Source organism: Jaculus jaculus, chromosome 8 (assembly GCF_020740685.1).
Source record: "Jaculus jaculus isolate mJacJac1 chromosome 8, mJacJac1.mat.Y.cur, whole genome shotgun sequence".
NCBI lineage: Eukaryota > Metazoa > Chordata > Mammalia > Rodentia > Dipodidae > Jaculus > Jaculus jaculus.
The window spans coordinates 30,611,559-30,628,382 of NC_059109.1; the positions used below are offsets into that span (position 1 = coordinate 30,611,559).

Consider the following 16,824-nt stretch of genomic DNA (forward strand, 5'->3'; position numbering starts at 1 on the left):
GTAAATACCTTTTTCCTTTAAACTATTTTTTTCCTTCCTTACTTCCTTTTTGCCTCACTTTTTGAGACATATACTAGTTATATAGTCCAGGATGGCCATAAATTCATTATCTTCCTGCATCAGCCATCTAAGTGCTGAAATTCCACATGAGCCAGAAAGTCTAGCTCATATATCTTTGTGATGAAAACTTTCAAAGTCTTTTTCTCCATGCCTTTTAGAGTATGCAGTGAATTGCATTACCTATTGTCACCTATTGTACATTAATGCCAGAAATATTTAACTGACTTCTTTAAGCCTTCTATTTTTTATAATTTCTAAAACAAATTATTATTTTGAGAATATATCATAGCATTTACACTGATGCAAACCAATTTACTACAAATAATATTCACCACATGCCCATGATAAACCAGATTCTAACTAATATTATACAAAGATGCAACAGCCTCTCCTATTTTTGAGAAAGTTGGACAATATGAACACTGTTACAGAATCAAGTGTTAAAACATTGGTAATGGGTTAGGGAGGGGCGTGACACTCAACTTGGTGCTATGGAAGGCTTATATCTGTTAGAAAACTTGAGGTAAAGCTAGAAGCTAGAAAAAGAAATAGAAATTCTAAGCAAAGGAGAAAGTGTGATTAAAGGCAGAGATAAGCAGGATTCATCACAGCTGGAAATGACAGATAAATCAAGACTGCTGAGAGATGAGCCACTTTCACAATGACGTTAAAGAAAGGACCAAGATTATCACTGTACTAGAATTAGATGAACAAAGCCATATCTGTTTGCTTTCTCCATTTCTTTAGATCTCTTCTTAAAAAAAAAAAAAAGTGACCTTCAGGAAGAAAGTACATATAATAACGATAACTAAAACTCTTGTTGAAAACTTATTTTTCTGGCATTGCACTAAAATTAAATTATATCATAACAAATATGCTATTTTCTTTGTCGACATGGCTATTTAAGTGTCAGAAATTTTCCAGATATTCTAAAGCTAAGGAAAAAACCAAGTAAATAACACCTTTTCTTTGAGTTCAAAGGAGAGATATCACATTATGAAGTTTCATACTATAAACTGTAATAAAGGTTATGAGGTTAAGGTGTGGTTTTGGACTTGGAATGTACCCCAAATATCTATATTTAGCGAAAGTCTGGTTTCCAGCCCTGAACACTACTGGAACATGGTGTAAGCTTTAAGAGGTGAGGCTTGTGGGAGGTCTTAAGCCTTTGAGGACATATGCCTGAGGTGGTTTGTGGTACAAAGATCTTTCCTTCCTTCAGGTTTACACAAGATAACTTCCTCCCACCATATGCTTCCACCGCAATGTTCCACTTACCATAGGCCCAGAAGCAATGGAGCCACGTGACCAGGGACTGAGCCCTCTGAACATGGAGGCACAGGAAACCTTCCACTGTCTGATTATTTCAGCTCATGTCACATTAATGAGACTGAGTAATGCAGCCTATCACTCAGCTTTTCCTCAGATATTTGAAGCCAGTTATTTGAACTAGTCTCACTTTACAATTTCTAAAATAAGCTGTCAAAGTTCTTATTGTTATCAATAAGAACAAATTCAATCAATAAGAACAAATCAATAAGAACAAATTCAAGGGCCTTGTTAAACACTCTGTTTCTATTTTAAGTGATAATTAATGATTATTTAACCCAACAGTACCCCATTTCTTGGCTGGAGAGATGTCTCAGCAGTTAAGGTGCTTGTTTACAAAGCCTAACGACTCGGGTTCAATTCCCTAGTACTTAAGTAAAGCCAGATGCACAAAGTGGTACATGCATGTAGAGGTTGTTTGCAGAACCTGGAGGCCCTGGCACATCTTTTCTCTCCCTCTCTCCCCTCTATTTCCTTGGAAATACATACATACATGCATACTTCATACATACATACATACATAAATAAGTAAATAAATAAAATCTTTGTATAAAAGAGTTTCAATTTCTAAGGAATTTCTTGACATTTTCTCCATGCCTCAGAATGATGTCGAATTTTCAATGGGAAAATAACAACCTGATTTGTCAATTGTTTTCTTCTAGAAAGTTATTTTTGCCTTTACAACTCTTCAGCTCCCAACTTCATTGTTAAAACCACTGCATTGGCCGCTGTGGCGGGGCTTGCTGGGATCATGGAGGAGAATCACTGTGGTCTTCTGCCGCCGGCCCCGGCAGCCTCGGGCTGGGGCTGGGGAGCCGCCTTTGCCGTGGCTGCAGCACAGGGTTGGGGCCCTGACTCAGCGCCCCGGCGCCGTGTCCTAGTGGGTCCGACTTAACATTGGCGGGACCTACTTCCTCACCACCCGGCAGACGCCGGACCGTGACCCGAAGTCCTTCCTGTACGGTTTGTGCCAGGCCGACCAGGACCTGGACTCCGAGAAGGATGAAACAGGTGCCTATGTAATCGACAGAGACCCCACCTACTTTGGAACTGTGCTGAACTACTTGAGACATGGAAAACTGGTTATTAACAAAGACCTTGCTGACAAAGGCTTGTGTGCTTCTCTCTCTCTGCTTGGGCCTGTGAAGGCAGGCCAGCTTCTTCTGCCATTATGGAACTTCCCCTGGATCTGTAAGCTTCAATAAATCCCTTCCTCCATTAATATATATATATATATATATATATATATATATATATATATATATATATATATATATATATATATATAAAACCACTGCATTCATTCAGCCATTGAAAATTATAGCCTGGTTATTACATTCAAAAATCTTTTCTTTTTACACCGGCAAGTTTCTTTCAAAACAATGCATGTTCTTTCTTCTGCTTTATTAAGACAGGGATATACCTTATATTAAGGTCATATCTTAACTACTTAACCTTCATTAAATTAACTTGCTAGTTTGAAATTACATACTGCTATACTTCTTTGAACTTGGACAAAAGTGATATCCATTTGTTTTGTCCATAGATTTAGAATATTTAGATTTTTTTCTGAAAACAAAATGATATTTACAATTTAAATAGCTCCTATCTAATGTTATAATTAGATTCCATTCAGTCACACTCAAATTTATCTTTTGTGATAAAAGGAGAAAGAAAAATCTTTCATGATGGTATTAGGCTAAAGGAGTTTTCGAGCACTGAGGCAGCCCTTAAGGGGACATTGGACACATTTTTTTACATCAAAGAGGATAAACACAAAAAGAAGAGCAAACAATAACCAATGCTAGAGCAGCTGATAACTAGATAAATACTAAAAAAAAATCAATACCACATCAACATGACAAGGATAAGCTCACATTTTTCAGTAAACACTCCGGATATTAATGATCCTAATGAAAGACAAACTAATAGGATTGATCATAAATAAGGATCAATTCTTTTTGTTGTTTTCAAGAAACTTACCTCACCATCAAAGACAGATTCTAACTTAGGATGAAAGGATAGAAAAAGCATATTCAAAGCAAATGCAAATAAGAGACAAGCAGGTACTGCTATTCTAGTATCTGATAAAGTCTTCAAATCAAAATTAATCAGGAAAGTCACTTCACACAGATCAAAGAAACAATCCCACAATAGAGAACATTACAATTCTAAACATATATGTACCAAACATAGGTGCACCTAATTTTATAAAACAAATTCTACTAGACATAAGATCAGAAATAAAGCCTATCACAGTAACAATGGCCAAATTCTATACCCTCATCTCACAAATAAGAGGCCATCTTTATATTAAAATGAGCTGGTTAACATTGTAGTTAAATGAAACTATAGACATTTACAGAACACCCCATCCAAATACTACAAAATACATGTTATGCTCAGCAGCTCATGGGATTTCCCCTAAAATAGAACACAGTTTAGAACCCAAAGCAAACTTCAATAAATTTTGCACAATTGAAACAACTCCTAGTATTTTATATTACCTCAATACACTAAAATAACACATTAACAAGAAAACTAAAGAAATATACAAGGTACTAGATATTAAAAAGCTATTTAAATATTTAAACAATTATTTAATATTAAATAATAAAAGTATGAGTGGATGAATCACAAAGGAAATCAAAATGTTTCTCAAACTGAGTGAATATGAAAATATATCATACCAAGACATACAAGTCAAAATGAAGGAAGTATTAAAGAGGGAAGTTGAGAGCTCTAAACACTGACATTACAAAAACAGAAGAAATCTCATATAAGTCACTTAATGATGCACCTAAAGGCTTTGGAAAAATGAGAACTAACCAAATCCAAAGAACAAGATAAAAAAAAATAAGATCAAGGAAGAATTCAAAGAAATAGAGAAACACACACACACACACACACACACAAAATGAATCAATGAAACAAAAGATGAAATTTAGAAAAGATAAAAATCAAACCAGTAAGATTAGATGTGAAAAAGAAGACATTGCAAGTTATACCAATTAAGTTGGGAGAGGATATCATACAAAAATCTATATTCCACCAACTCAGAAAATCTAAAGAAATGGGTGGATTCATATATATGTCCTATGAAGTTAAATCTGATGAAAAGAGTGATTTATACAGATTTATATTAAAGAAAGGGATTGAAACAGAAATCAAAAATCTCCCAACCAAAATAGTCTAAGACCAGATGGATTAATTACTGAAGCAATTTCTGAAATATAGACTGAAACAAAGACAGCATACTCAACAAATGGTGCTGGACAAACTGGATAACCATATGCAGGAAATTAAAACTTGATCCACACATCATGCCATGCACAACACTCAAGTCCAAATGGATCAAAGACCTCAATATAAGACCAGAAACTCAGCTACTATTGGAAGAAAATATAGGGGAAATTTTCCATGATATAGGAATGGAAAAAGACTTCCTAAAAAAAATCCCAGTAGCACAGGATCTTAAACAATCACTCAACCAATGGGATCACATGAAGCTGAGGAGTTTCTTCATAGACAAACATACAATAAGCAAAGCCAATAGATTACCCACAGAATGGGAGAAAATATTTTCTGGACATCCAACTGACAGAGGCCTAATCTCTAGAATCCACAAAGAACTCAAAAACCTAAACAATAAAAAGTCAAACAACCCATTCACAAAATGGGGCAAAGAGCTGGACAGGCAGTTCACAGAGAAAGAAACACAACTGGCAAACACACATGTAAGAATATGTTCATCATCCCTAATCATCAGGGAAATGCAAATACAAACAACTATGAGATTGCACCTTACCCCAGTAAGGATAGCAAAACATCAAAAAATCAACTGAAAATAAATGCTGGTGAGGATGTGGAGAAATAGGAACCCTTATCCACTGTTGGTAAGAATGTAAGTCAGTACAACCACTTTGGAAAGCAATATGGAGACTCCTAAAAAAGCTGACCCAGTTATTCCCTTACTGGGCATGTACCCTAAAACATCAACCCTCAGTCCAGAGAGATTTGTTCAACCACATTTATAGTGGCTCAATTCATAATAGCTAAGAGCTGGAATCAACCCAGATGTCCATCACTAGAAGAATGGATAACTAAGATGTGGTATATTTACACAATAGAATTCTAGTCAGCAGTAAGAAAAAAATGACACAATGAAATTTGAAGAAAAATGGTTGAACCTGAAAGAGAACATTCTTAGTGAACTTACCCAATCACAGAAAGATAATCATCACATTATCTACAGCACCTAACCTGAATCTACCCCAGATGCCAACATACCCAGCAGGCATCTTGAGGACCGTAAAGTAGGGTGGGTGGGGAGGGAGGAGAGGACAAGGAAGGGGGTGTGGAACACAAATCTGGACACAAAGAGCAATGGTACCATGAAAGACAGATCAAATGGTTGAACCTTCACCAGGCCCTTAGAGGGAACACCTGAGTCACAAGGCACTGAAGAGGGTACAATGAAGAAGACTGGCCTTAATCTTCTACAGCACCCCCCTCTCTCTCCCCCCCTCTCTCCCTCTCTCCCTCCCTCCCTCCCTCCCTCTTCTCTTTAACTCTTTTATATTACTTACCTTTTTCTTCCTTCTTTTGTGGGCACTGACCTAACTCCCAGTACCAGCAGGTGGCTATCATCCATAATGAGCTTTTGATCAGACCTACAAGGTTTCCTCAAAGAATGACAGATTTCTTTCAGAGTACTTGATGACCCACCAAAGGTTAGTGGTAAGACCCTACTGTTGAACACACCATATATGGTTAACACATAACATGGTGTTACATGGCTTGAAGCAGGAAGAGAGACAGTCCCAAGACAGTCAATGAGTCTAGTGCCAGAAGGTGCCACCTGTGAAACTGGAGGAAAATGACCAATATCTGTCCAAGCAATTCATGGTAAATAATCTGTCATGATGTGCAACAGTGGCTTACAGCTATGGTGGGAAACCAACTGCTCTTGATTTGGCTAACTGATCACTCAGTGGAATGAACCCATAGGTGGAGCTTGGAAACAAGTCAGAACCAGATCCAAAAATGAGCCCAATCTCCATTATCAAGCTACCACCAATCATTGTCTACAAGAGGGCCTACACCTATTAAATTCTCTATTAAAAAAAAAAAAAACAACTAAGGGTTATCATATTTATCTGGTGCTAACTTTACTCTCCATTGAAGAATCTGCTTCTTTTTTACAGATAGTTGCAGATCCTAAGGAGATAGCCATCCCATCATACCTCAAAAGGGCCCCAGCTGAAACTAAGAATAATTGCCAAAACAAGCAAGGGTGATGTTTTCTTGGTCAACCTGGTACCAGCACAAGGGTGAAGGAGATAGACACAGAGAACAATCAACTCCTACTAGATAAGATATCTGGACACACAGAGGCTCCCAAGACCTCATCACTGAAGCAGACCTAAAATGAACCCAACATGGCTCAGGGAAATTTGCAGAAGAAAGGATGGAAAAAATGTCAGAACCACACGTTGCATCATGATACACAGAGACATTTCCTCCTACTCATAACTGAGGGTTAACTCCACAATGCGTGACTCATATACATCAACAAAGTGGGGCCAGGGGGAGGGGGAGAACAGGGAGGCTAACAAGTCAAGTACCGACTTGAGTTTATACACTGAGTACAAAACTAATTTATAAACATAACTAACTAACTAACTAAATAAATAAATAAAAGAGAATGGGAGGGCTGGAGAGACTCCTTAGTGGTTAAGGCACTTGCCTACAAAGCCAAAGGATCCAGCTTCGATTCCCCAGTACCCATGCAAGCCTGATGCACAAGGTGGCATACATGTATCTGGAGTTCATTTGCAGTAGCTAGAGGCCCTGGCCTGTCCCTTCTCTCTCTTTTTTTTTTTACAAATAAATAAATAAAAATAAAGTATTAAAAAAATGGGAAACAAGAGGAAGTGGCAGGATGAACATGAGTGCTGCTTTCAATGCTAGCCACAGAAGCATCTATATGGAGATGGTAGCCAGCAATGAGGAGACTCAAAACTTATCAAAGCCAGGCCTTGTGGTTCATGCCTTTAATCCCAGCACTTGGGAGGCAGAGGTAGAGGGATTTCCATGCATTCAAGGCCACCCTGAGGCTACATAGTGAAGTCCAGGTCAGCCTTAGCTAGAGTGAGACCCTACTTCAAAAAACAAACAAACAAACAAAAAAACCTATCAAAGTAGAATATAAGTGGCTGTCAAGAGCCCAGCTCTAAACAGTGTTATCTATCATGGCTGTAAGGTTCAGGGAATGTTGCAGAGAAGTTTGGAAGAGTTTAAGAGCCACAGGGTGGTAAGGAGTAACTTAGGTCATTGTTCTCCCATGGGTGCCCCACCATTCATGACTTCACAGTGGTTACCAATTCCCACACAAGATTTACTCTGCTCTGAGCCCATCAACATTTTGAAATGGAAGACAGGAGGACAAAGTCATCAAACAACAAAACAGAGAAGGACTATTTAGAAATAGGATTATCCTTGGATTGGGGCTGAGGGGACAGGGAACAAAAGAGGCTAACAGCATGGTAATATGTTCAAATTATAATATGTTAATATACTAAAGTTCCAATAATAAAAAAAGATACAGGGGAAAAAAAGTAGGCCTCTTTCTTTTCAGGATATCTTCACTCTTGTATCTCTCTTCTTACTCCTTTGGAATCAATGTTCAATGTTTGCCCTACAAAAATAGATAAGCACACTTCTGTGTTTTCTTTACCTTGGAATAACATTCTAATTTCTTCATTCTACAATAGTGCTCACAGTCAAGTTTCTACCTGTGGAAAAAGTACATACTTACTGTTGACATCTTTTTGTCTTTGGTTCATTCCTCCTTTTCTGTGGTCTGACTTCTGCCTCAACCTGCTGAAAGTGCCCCTGTTAAGGCTACCAAACACTTGTCATTGCATGGCCAAAATAAGTGTCCTAGGTGTATTTCATGCTGTTGATTGGCAACCCTCAGCCCTTTGTTTTGGCATTCCCAGAATCTCCAGAAAACCCCTCTTCCCTGGGTGCTTCTTTCTTTCCCTTCTCAACTTCATCCCCAGATTCCTTCCCTTTCATTACAAGCTGTCTTAAACAATCACACTTTTTAATATGAACTTAGCTATATTCATGAGTTCAATTTTCAATGTTTTGTTCATTTCACCCAATTTTCTGATGTCTCTGTAGCTATACACATTTCCATGTGCTGTAGAGAGAGCAAGGTACTTCTTCATTAACCAAACCATCAAAGGACTCATCATTTTGCCCATCCCCATGACCCTCCCACTTCTTTCATCATCTCCGTCTCATTTCCCAACAATGCATTTTCTTACTTATAGGTCTTTTTATGATCTATACTTGCCCTGCACTGTAAAGTTGTAATAGATCTTCCCATTCTGTTTATCTTATGACTCTCATTTTAAAGTCTTCTCACCCTCCAAAATAAATGACAAATTATAGAACAAAGACTTTAGTATTTCTAAAGTCTTTGTATTTTTTTTTTTTTTTTAGGGTCATGGAAATTATCTGTAGTTCCTCCCTAACCTTCACATGTCTGTCTATGGTATAGTAAATGGGCTCTCAAACTTCAGCTGAAATAATATCTCCTGCAAAGACTTTTCCATTACATCTAATTATACTTTGTGCTTCTGTTTTAAAAGGCCCTACCTATGGCCTGTCTGCACTCCAAACCAATTAAATAAGGACCTGTTACAATGTACAGATTTAATTCAATCCCAGTTAATAGGAATATCAAAATACTGTTAATATTTATATAAAAACACAAAAGACCACAGATAGATAATCCTATCCATAGCACAAGAGAATATTATTATTGGTATCATCATCCATGATTGTAGATGACACTACTGATGGATACTACTACTACTAATAATAATAATAACAACAACCAGCATGGTACTGACACAAGAACAGACATGCAGATAAGTGGAACAGACTAGAAGATGCAGGTATAAGTCCATGTAACTAACAATAACCTGATTTTTGACAAATATACCAAAGACACAATAAAAGAAATTTAGCATTTTTAATATATGGAATGGGGAAAATTGGATCTCTGTAGACAGATGAATGAAAGTGCTGTCCATTGGAGAATCTGCTTCTCTTTTTCAGATAGACTCAGATCCTAAGGAGAAAAACACCCATCATACCTCAAAAGGGCCCCAGCTGAACCTAAGAATAATGGGCAAAACAAGCAAGGGTGCTGGTGAACTGGGTACCAGCACAAGGGTAAGGAGATCAACATAGAGAACAATCAACTCCTACCAGATCAGATATCCAGACACACAGAGGCTCTCAACACCTCATCACTGAAGCAGACTAAAAATGAACCCAAGATGGCTCAGGGAAACTTTGCAGAAGAGGGTGAGGAAAGAATGCCAGAGCCACACATTGGATTATGATACTAAGAGACATTTCTCTTACCCTGGACTGTTGGCTAACACCACAATGCATGACCATATACCTCAACAAGGAGGGGCCAGGGGTAGGTGGTAGACATGGACGAGCCTAACAATGGTACCAACTTGACTGTATTCACTGCGTACAAACAAAATTAATAAAAAATTTAATTAAAAATATAAAGTAGTCCCTATCTCTTACCCTGTACAAAACTTAACTGCAAATGAATCAAGGACCTCAGTGTAAGACCTGTCATCCTGAAATGACTGGAGGGGAAAATGGGGAGAACACTTCAAGGTACAGTCAAGAAGGAAGTTCTTTCTGAATATGACTCACCACCAACTCGTGAAACTACAGAGTTATAAGTTAAGTAAACCAGTAACAGATGCAACAAGCAATTTTTAGGATGGAGAAAAATCAGCTATACATCTGACAGAGGAATAATATCTAGACTATACAAAGCAAAATGTTAAGCAATAAATAAGTAAAAAAAAAGGGGGGGCTATAAAAGTTAAGAGAATGTTCACAAAAGAGGAAATCCAGTGGCTGAGCACTGAGAACATGTGTCAGTGGTTAAAGGCCCTTGCTTGCAAAGCCTTCTTGCTTGGGTTGAGTTCCCTAGCCACTGATGTAAATTAAGATGTACACACACACAAAAAAAAAAATTAAAAAAAAAATGTACAGAGTGACATAAGGGTCTGGTGTTCACACGCAGTGGCAAGACATCCTAACACCACACACACACACACACAAAATAAATAAATAAATAAATAAATAAATTTAGAGCATTAAAAAAGAAAATTTAGAGTGAACATAGGATCTGGCCTCACTCACAACTTCAATCACCTAATAAAAGTATCTTTTTTCATATAATTTGTTTATATGCTATTTCAGCACATCTTTAGTAAGGCAAATGTAAAATAACTGTTTTTGATAAAAATAAATGCTTTATTTTTCCTACTGTCAGGAAGAAATAAAATAAGAGGAAAAACACTTCAAATAATGTTTTGGGTTCCCTTGTGGAGCATAGTGCTTTACCAATGCATGGTAAGATGATGAGAATGTAAAATCATATTAAATTTTTATGATTTCATCAATTTATTTCTAATATCATGCCTTTTATATCATGATAAATTTATCACCAATATTTTGTGACTAGAATTGAGAACAGTATGTCAAAGCTATTAGTAGTCTGATTATAGAACATTTTATATTAAGCGCAATACCACCGATTTTATGTAACAACTATAAAATTTCATTTTAGATCTTATTTTCCAGAGTGAAATGAGGAGAAAAATCATGATATGTATCATAAGGTATTATCGTTGATTTTAATATAGTTAGAATTTTTTCTTAAAGTTGGGAAAATTTTTATAGTTAACGCCAAGTTGTTGAGAAGGAGGCAGAGAGAAGAGAGAGAACGGGCACGCCAGGTCCTCAAGCCACTGGAAACGAACTCCAAACGCATGCGCCCCCTTGTGTATCTGTCTAACGCGGGTCTTGGAGAATTGATCCAGGATCCTTTGGCTCTGCAGGCAAAGGCCTTAACCAATAAACCATCTCTCCAGCCCTCTAGTTTGTTTTTCTATGGAAACAATTTAAAATTCTTTTATAAAGAAGATTTGTAAGTTGTTTTTTTTTTTTTTTTAAGTTGGTAACGTTAGTATCTGAGCATCCAGTGATTGTGTTGCCACCCCGTTATCCTCTTTTGTTTCCTCTCCCCCACCCCCCACCTGCTGCAGTACCCTTCTTTTTGAATGTAGTCCTTTGATTTTTTTGATTTTTTTTTTTTTTTTTTGGTCCTCCTCCATCTTTCGGAGCAAAATGTTGATGGGCTCAAAGCCATAATGGTCTTGTGGGAGTAACTGCTGAGGGTTGATGAATGCACCAGTTGATTCATGTTGCGGGGATGCGGGGGACGGGGGAGAGGGGGTGGTTAGTACCCAAAAGTATTTTTTCCCACTCTGTGGCTCTTACGTTCTTTCGCCTGCTCTCCTCCAGTGTTCCTTGCCCCTTGGAGAGCATGACAGTAATCTCCTTTACTGTTGAGTTCCTGGCAGCCTTTCATTTTCTGCATTGATGAGATTTGAGTCTCTTCAGTTGCTGCCACTATCTCCATAGAGACAATTTTCTGGATAGTGGTGAGCTTAGCACTCATACTCATTCTCCTTCTACCTCCTCTTCAACGTCCTCTTAACCAGGAGACGTCTTATCCAGTGATGAGTCCTGGGCTTTCTCTTCATGTCATTTTGGTCTTTGTGGTATTCATTTCCATCAGCCTAATTTCTTTCAAAACCAAGCATGGGAAAGAGGATTGTATGTAATTCATTTGGAAGTATAAGCCAAGGATGCACGGGTGAGAGAAAGGTAAGCAAAGAGAAAAAGAAGTAAGAATGAAAACATGCCCCATGTGTGTGTGCATGTGTGTGTGTGCATACGTGCACACACACATGCCTCTATGCATGTTTATATGTGTGGATACATGATTAAATGTGTGTGAATATATGTCTATGTGTATGTGGATGCATGCTTATATGTCTCTGATGGACTTAGACAACAGAGATCTTCTTCAGTTTCTCTCCATCTTATTTATTGAGGCAGCATCTCTAACTTGAAACTACAGCTCACTGATTTGGCTACTCTCACTAGCTAGCTTGCACGTGGTATCTCCTATCTCTACCTCCGGAGCACTGGGGTTACAGATGGGTCACAACACCCAGGTAGTATTTACATGGGTACTGGAATTTGAACTTTAGTACTATTGCTTGCACTGCAAGCACTTCACAATCTGAGCCAGCTTCCCATCCCCACACATGTGTCTTTTGCAGTTGCCAGTGATGAGCAATAGTGTTTCATTTCCAATGAATCTTTTAAAATGTAGCTCAGAATTCTTCCCATTTCTCAGAGGTTTAAGCCATCTTAGAATTTACCTCCATTCTTGGAGATACTCACACTTCAGCAAGAGTGCCACACCAGATTTCTAGGAGACAGACAGGAAGCAAATCAGTGCACGCTATGAGGCCAGGGGCGCATGTTGCCTCAATTGCACTTACAAGAAGCTAGTCAGGCCTGTTAAAAGCTGGCCCTTATAACAGTGGCTTAATAGTAACTGTTGGTGCAGAGAGGTTGTGAGATGTTAAAGGGTATACAAAAGGTGTCCAGAGATGTTCCTAGGTTATATAATCATGTCCAATATCACCAGCCTCACTGTCTTCCTTATTAATTGTCAGAAAATAATATATAAAATTTTAAAAATCTGTTTAATATCACACAAGCAAACATACTAGTTTCCTTATTAGTTTGGGTAAATTGATAGGGTTAGAATGGTTGGAGAAATGAATTTTTTAGAGGTTACAGAAAATGAAGTAATTTTCTCCTAGATATTTGAGGATTTGTCATTTTAGTGTGGAACACAGACTTCTGATTTAAGCTTCGACTCTGGGGTATCTTCCATCTACCATCCACTCATTCTTTTGTTACACAAATATCTTTTTGTTTTATTTCTTTTGAACAAATTGATGCATCTCACTGCAGTGTTTTGGTAATATCAGAACTAATTTTGATATAACACATTGGACTTAGCATTGGTTAATTTCCAATTATTCAATATAGGTTATTCCTCATCCTGAGAAAAAATATTAATTTTACTTTATTCTGATATTCTTGTTGGTAATTCCCATGGTCTGCTGAATCAGAAGATTTCAATATTTCAAACCATTTGTTTTAAAATTTACTTCTCTATCATGATGTAGTGACTTAAATATGAGCCATTGGTCAAAAATATATATTGCATATGAATTTTTTCTTTTTAATTCGAAAAGTATAGAATTTTAACAATAAAGATCTGACCTAATATTTATGCTAAATATGAGTTATTTACATGCAAATATATAGAAATTGAATTATGGAAAATTGAATCAGTTTTAAACATTTCTGCAAAAGATAAACTGAAAGATTCACTGCCCTTACTTGATAATTTCTGGTCAATTGGAAAAAAAATATTGACATTTTTAATCATGCTTGCTGAATTTCCCTGAAAATATCATAATACCCATAGTTTAGGAAATTTATTATAATTTCATAAAACTGTCTGATTAATAATAACAGCAAAATCTACTGTGTACCTACTAAGTGCCAAACATTGTGCTAAGTGCCTCTCAAACATGACTTCAGTCTATCCTCACAGAAATCATCAAAGGCAAGGAAATGACAGCTATGAGGGACCTGCCTTCCAAGCAAGGACTGTTGAGTCAATTACAAAACAGAATGCAGGCATGTACATCTCTATAATAAATGTGAGAAATAATTTTAGATATCTAGCAGTGGCTGGCTCCACAATAACAATAGTTTTAAATTCTGTCTGTGCCTGATACATATTGTCTTAACTATTTAATATTTTGTTCAAGTCTCATAGCAAGTGTTCTAAGCAGTGCAGCTTTGACAGAATTGTAATTTTTTTTTCATCATAAAGTTGTCCTTTCCCTGGAATCCATGACCATCAGTGTTTACCATGGTGAAATGTATTTTCCTTCTCTATTACTATTCAATGTGCACCATTTACTGCCCCTGTCTGTTCTCATAAAATGTATGCTCTCTTTCGGGCCTGTTATCTTAAATAGCATTCATTCTTCTAATTTCTCTTCTTCTCTATAAAGGCTAAAGGCTTGTTTCAATGTTTTTTTATTCTTTTTATGTGATTTTGAAATGTATAAATAGTGTTCCCATAAGGGTCTTTTGGTTTTTGAAAGACTGGATTAGTGTAGTAAGAGGACTTAGGGTTTTAATTAAGATTTTTTTTTTTTAGTCCCAGATGTACATATCTGGAAAGAACTGAGCTGGTAATATCAGGTTTTATTGTAAAGAGTCATAAGAACTAAGAATCTCACATAACACAGGGAACAAAGAAGAAAAATAGTATTTCAGATTGTAGAGAAAGAATGTGAAAAGACTATGGTGTTATACAGTTCAATGGCTAATAAAGACATTTACTTTGAATATTAGAGAACAAACTGAAATACTTTACCAAGGCCTTGGCATTCTAGACTGTGTGCAGCTCAACAAATGTCCCTTAATGCTATGCAAAATCCTTGATGAATGGTGAGGAAATAAAGTAACATTTCTGTAGCAAGTGTCTTCTCATTGCTGGGAAAAAAACAACCACACACACAAAAAAATGAAGTATATTGGGGGGGGGAGGTTTATTTTAGGCTTATTATTTCAAGGGGAAGTTTCATCATGGTAGAGAAAACATGGAAGAGCAGACAACCGCTCACATCTTCATACACCAGCAGCAGGGCAGGAACAACAAGCGTGAACTACTTAGTGAACACCCAGTAGGGCTGGATAGATAAACCTCAAGGTCTGCTCCAATGAACCATCTCCTCCAGCAAGCCTCCACCTCCAAAAGGCTCCACAACTATCCCAAAATACCACTAGCTGGGAAGTGACTATTCAAAACATATGAGGCTATGGGGGACATTTCACATTCAAACTACTACTTTCTCAAAGAAATCTCATGTAATAGAAGAAAAGAATTCAGATGACAATATTGAGAGACAGAATATACTAGTGGGGACAGGTCCTAATCCAGTAGCTTCATGGCCCCAGCTAAAGGTTGAAATTGAGCTAAAGATGATTCTGAAAATGATTACAGAAAACACAAAGAATATACAATACCTAAATTTATTTAAAAATGGTGAACAGACAAATATATTAAAAAATTATATCATTGCAAGGAAGATAGACAAAAATTTGATAGTTTCTATGATAAGGTATATTTTTGGAAAATAAGAAAGAAAATTTTATATACATTCCTAAAAACTAAATAATAACTCAAATGCTCAGGTTAAAAGAAAGATGTTTACTTTTCAAAGAACAGAATTTTTGCTAGGGTTATAGCTCAGAGATAGAGTGATTAGCTAGCATATGGAAGACACTGAGTTCTGGCACTAACACTGAACGAAAAATAAAGCTTTATAATGCTTTTTAAATTTGAACTTTAGGGTCATGTACATTAATATGTGGAATTATTTCTGGTTATAAGGCACATGAGGTACAGTTCATTTGTGTCAATTATTTCTGCATTCAAATAGTTGACCTTTTGTAAGCAGATCAGTGCTTTCAAGATGATCTAAACTATCAAGTCTTTCCTTTTTGATTAGCTCTATATTTTTAACTCATAAAAAATTTAGAAATTGAAGATCTGTTGTAACTTGACTTTCGCTACATATATATTTTGTTTTTCATGAAATTCAGTTTGCATGCTAAATCTAGTGCTGACTTAAAGGCAGAATATAACTGTTAATTATCTGGCCAATCTATGAATGCATCAATACAAGCCAAGAACTTAAAGTACTATTACATTCATCTTCTTGTCTTTGTACTTTAACCATTTAGCAGTTTTTGTTTGTATCATTTATTATTTTTAGTCTTTATCTCTTGAACATTTAAGGCCATCTAACAGTAACTCAGAATTTTAGAAGATTATATTACAGTAGAAGGGAACTGAGAATAAGTAAATAAATAAATAAATGAGGCAACTTCTTATTGTGGAAGGATGGAATAATTACAGTATTGTGACAGAGAAAATGTGTCATGAGATAAGTCAAAGCTATATCCATTGGGAGGCAATGACCTTTATTAATATCTGACTTTTGAGGCATGAGATGAAGAATCACAATGTGAATTGTGCCCAGAGCCAGGCAAAGAATATCCCAAGCTCAGCAAATAATGACTAAAATATGAGCCTATAATCTCAGGAGAAAGTACAGAGATATGTTTCAACATGTTGACTTGACAAAGGCTTCTTAGGCAATGCCAGAAGCACGGTGAAGATCAGCAAAATTCCAAAAGGGAGGCAAATGGGGTTTCAGCAAAATTAAAAAAAAAAAAATTACTTAGAAGCACACTGTTAAAAGAATGAACACACACACACACATGCAGAGAGAGAGAGAGAGAGAGAGAGAGAGAGAGAGAGAGAGAGAGAATTAGAGTAATTTCTTGCCAACATAT

At 36.7% G+C, this 16,824-nt stretch overlaps 1 pseudogene; it reads left to right on the forward strand.

Annotated features, from left to right (window-relative positions):
* The first annotated feature begins 2,140 nt into the window (after positions 1-2,140).
* The window catches only part of LOC123462839, a 58,900-nt pseudogene continuing 44,216 nt past the window's right edge, over positions 2,141-16,824 (forward strand).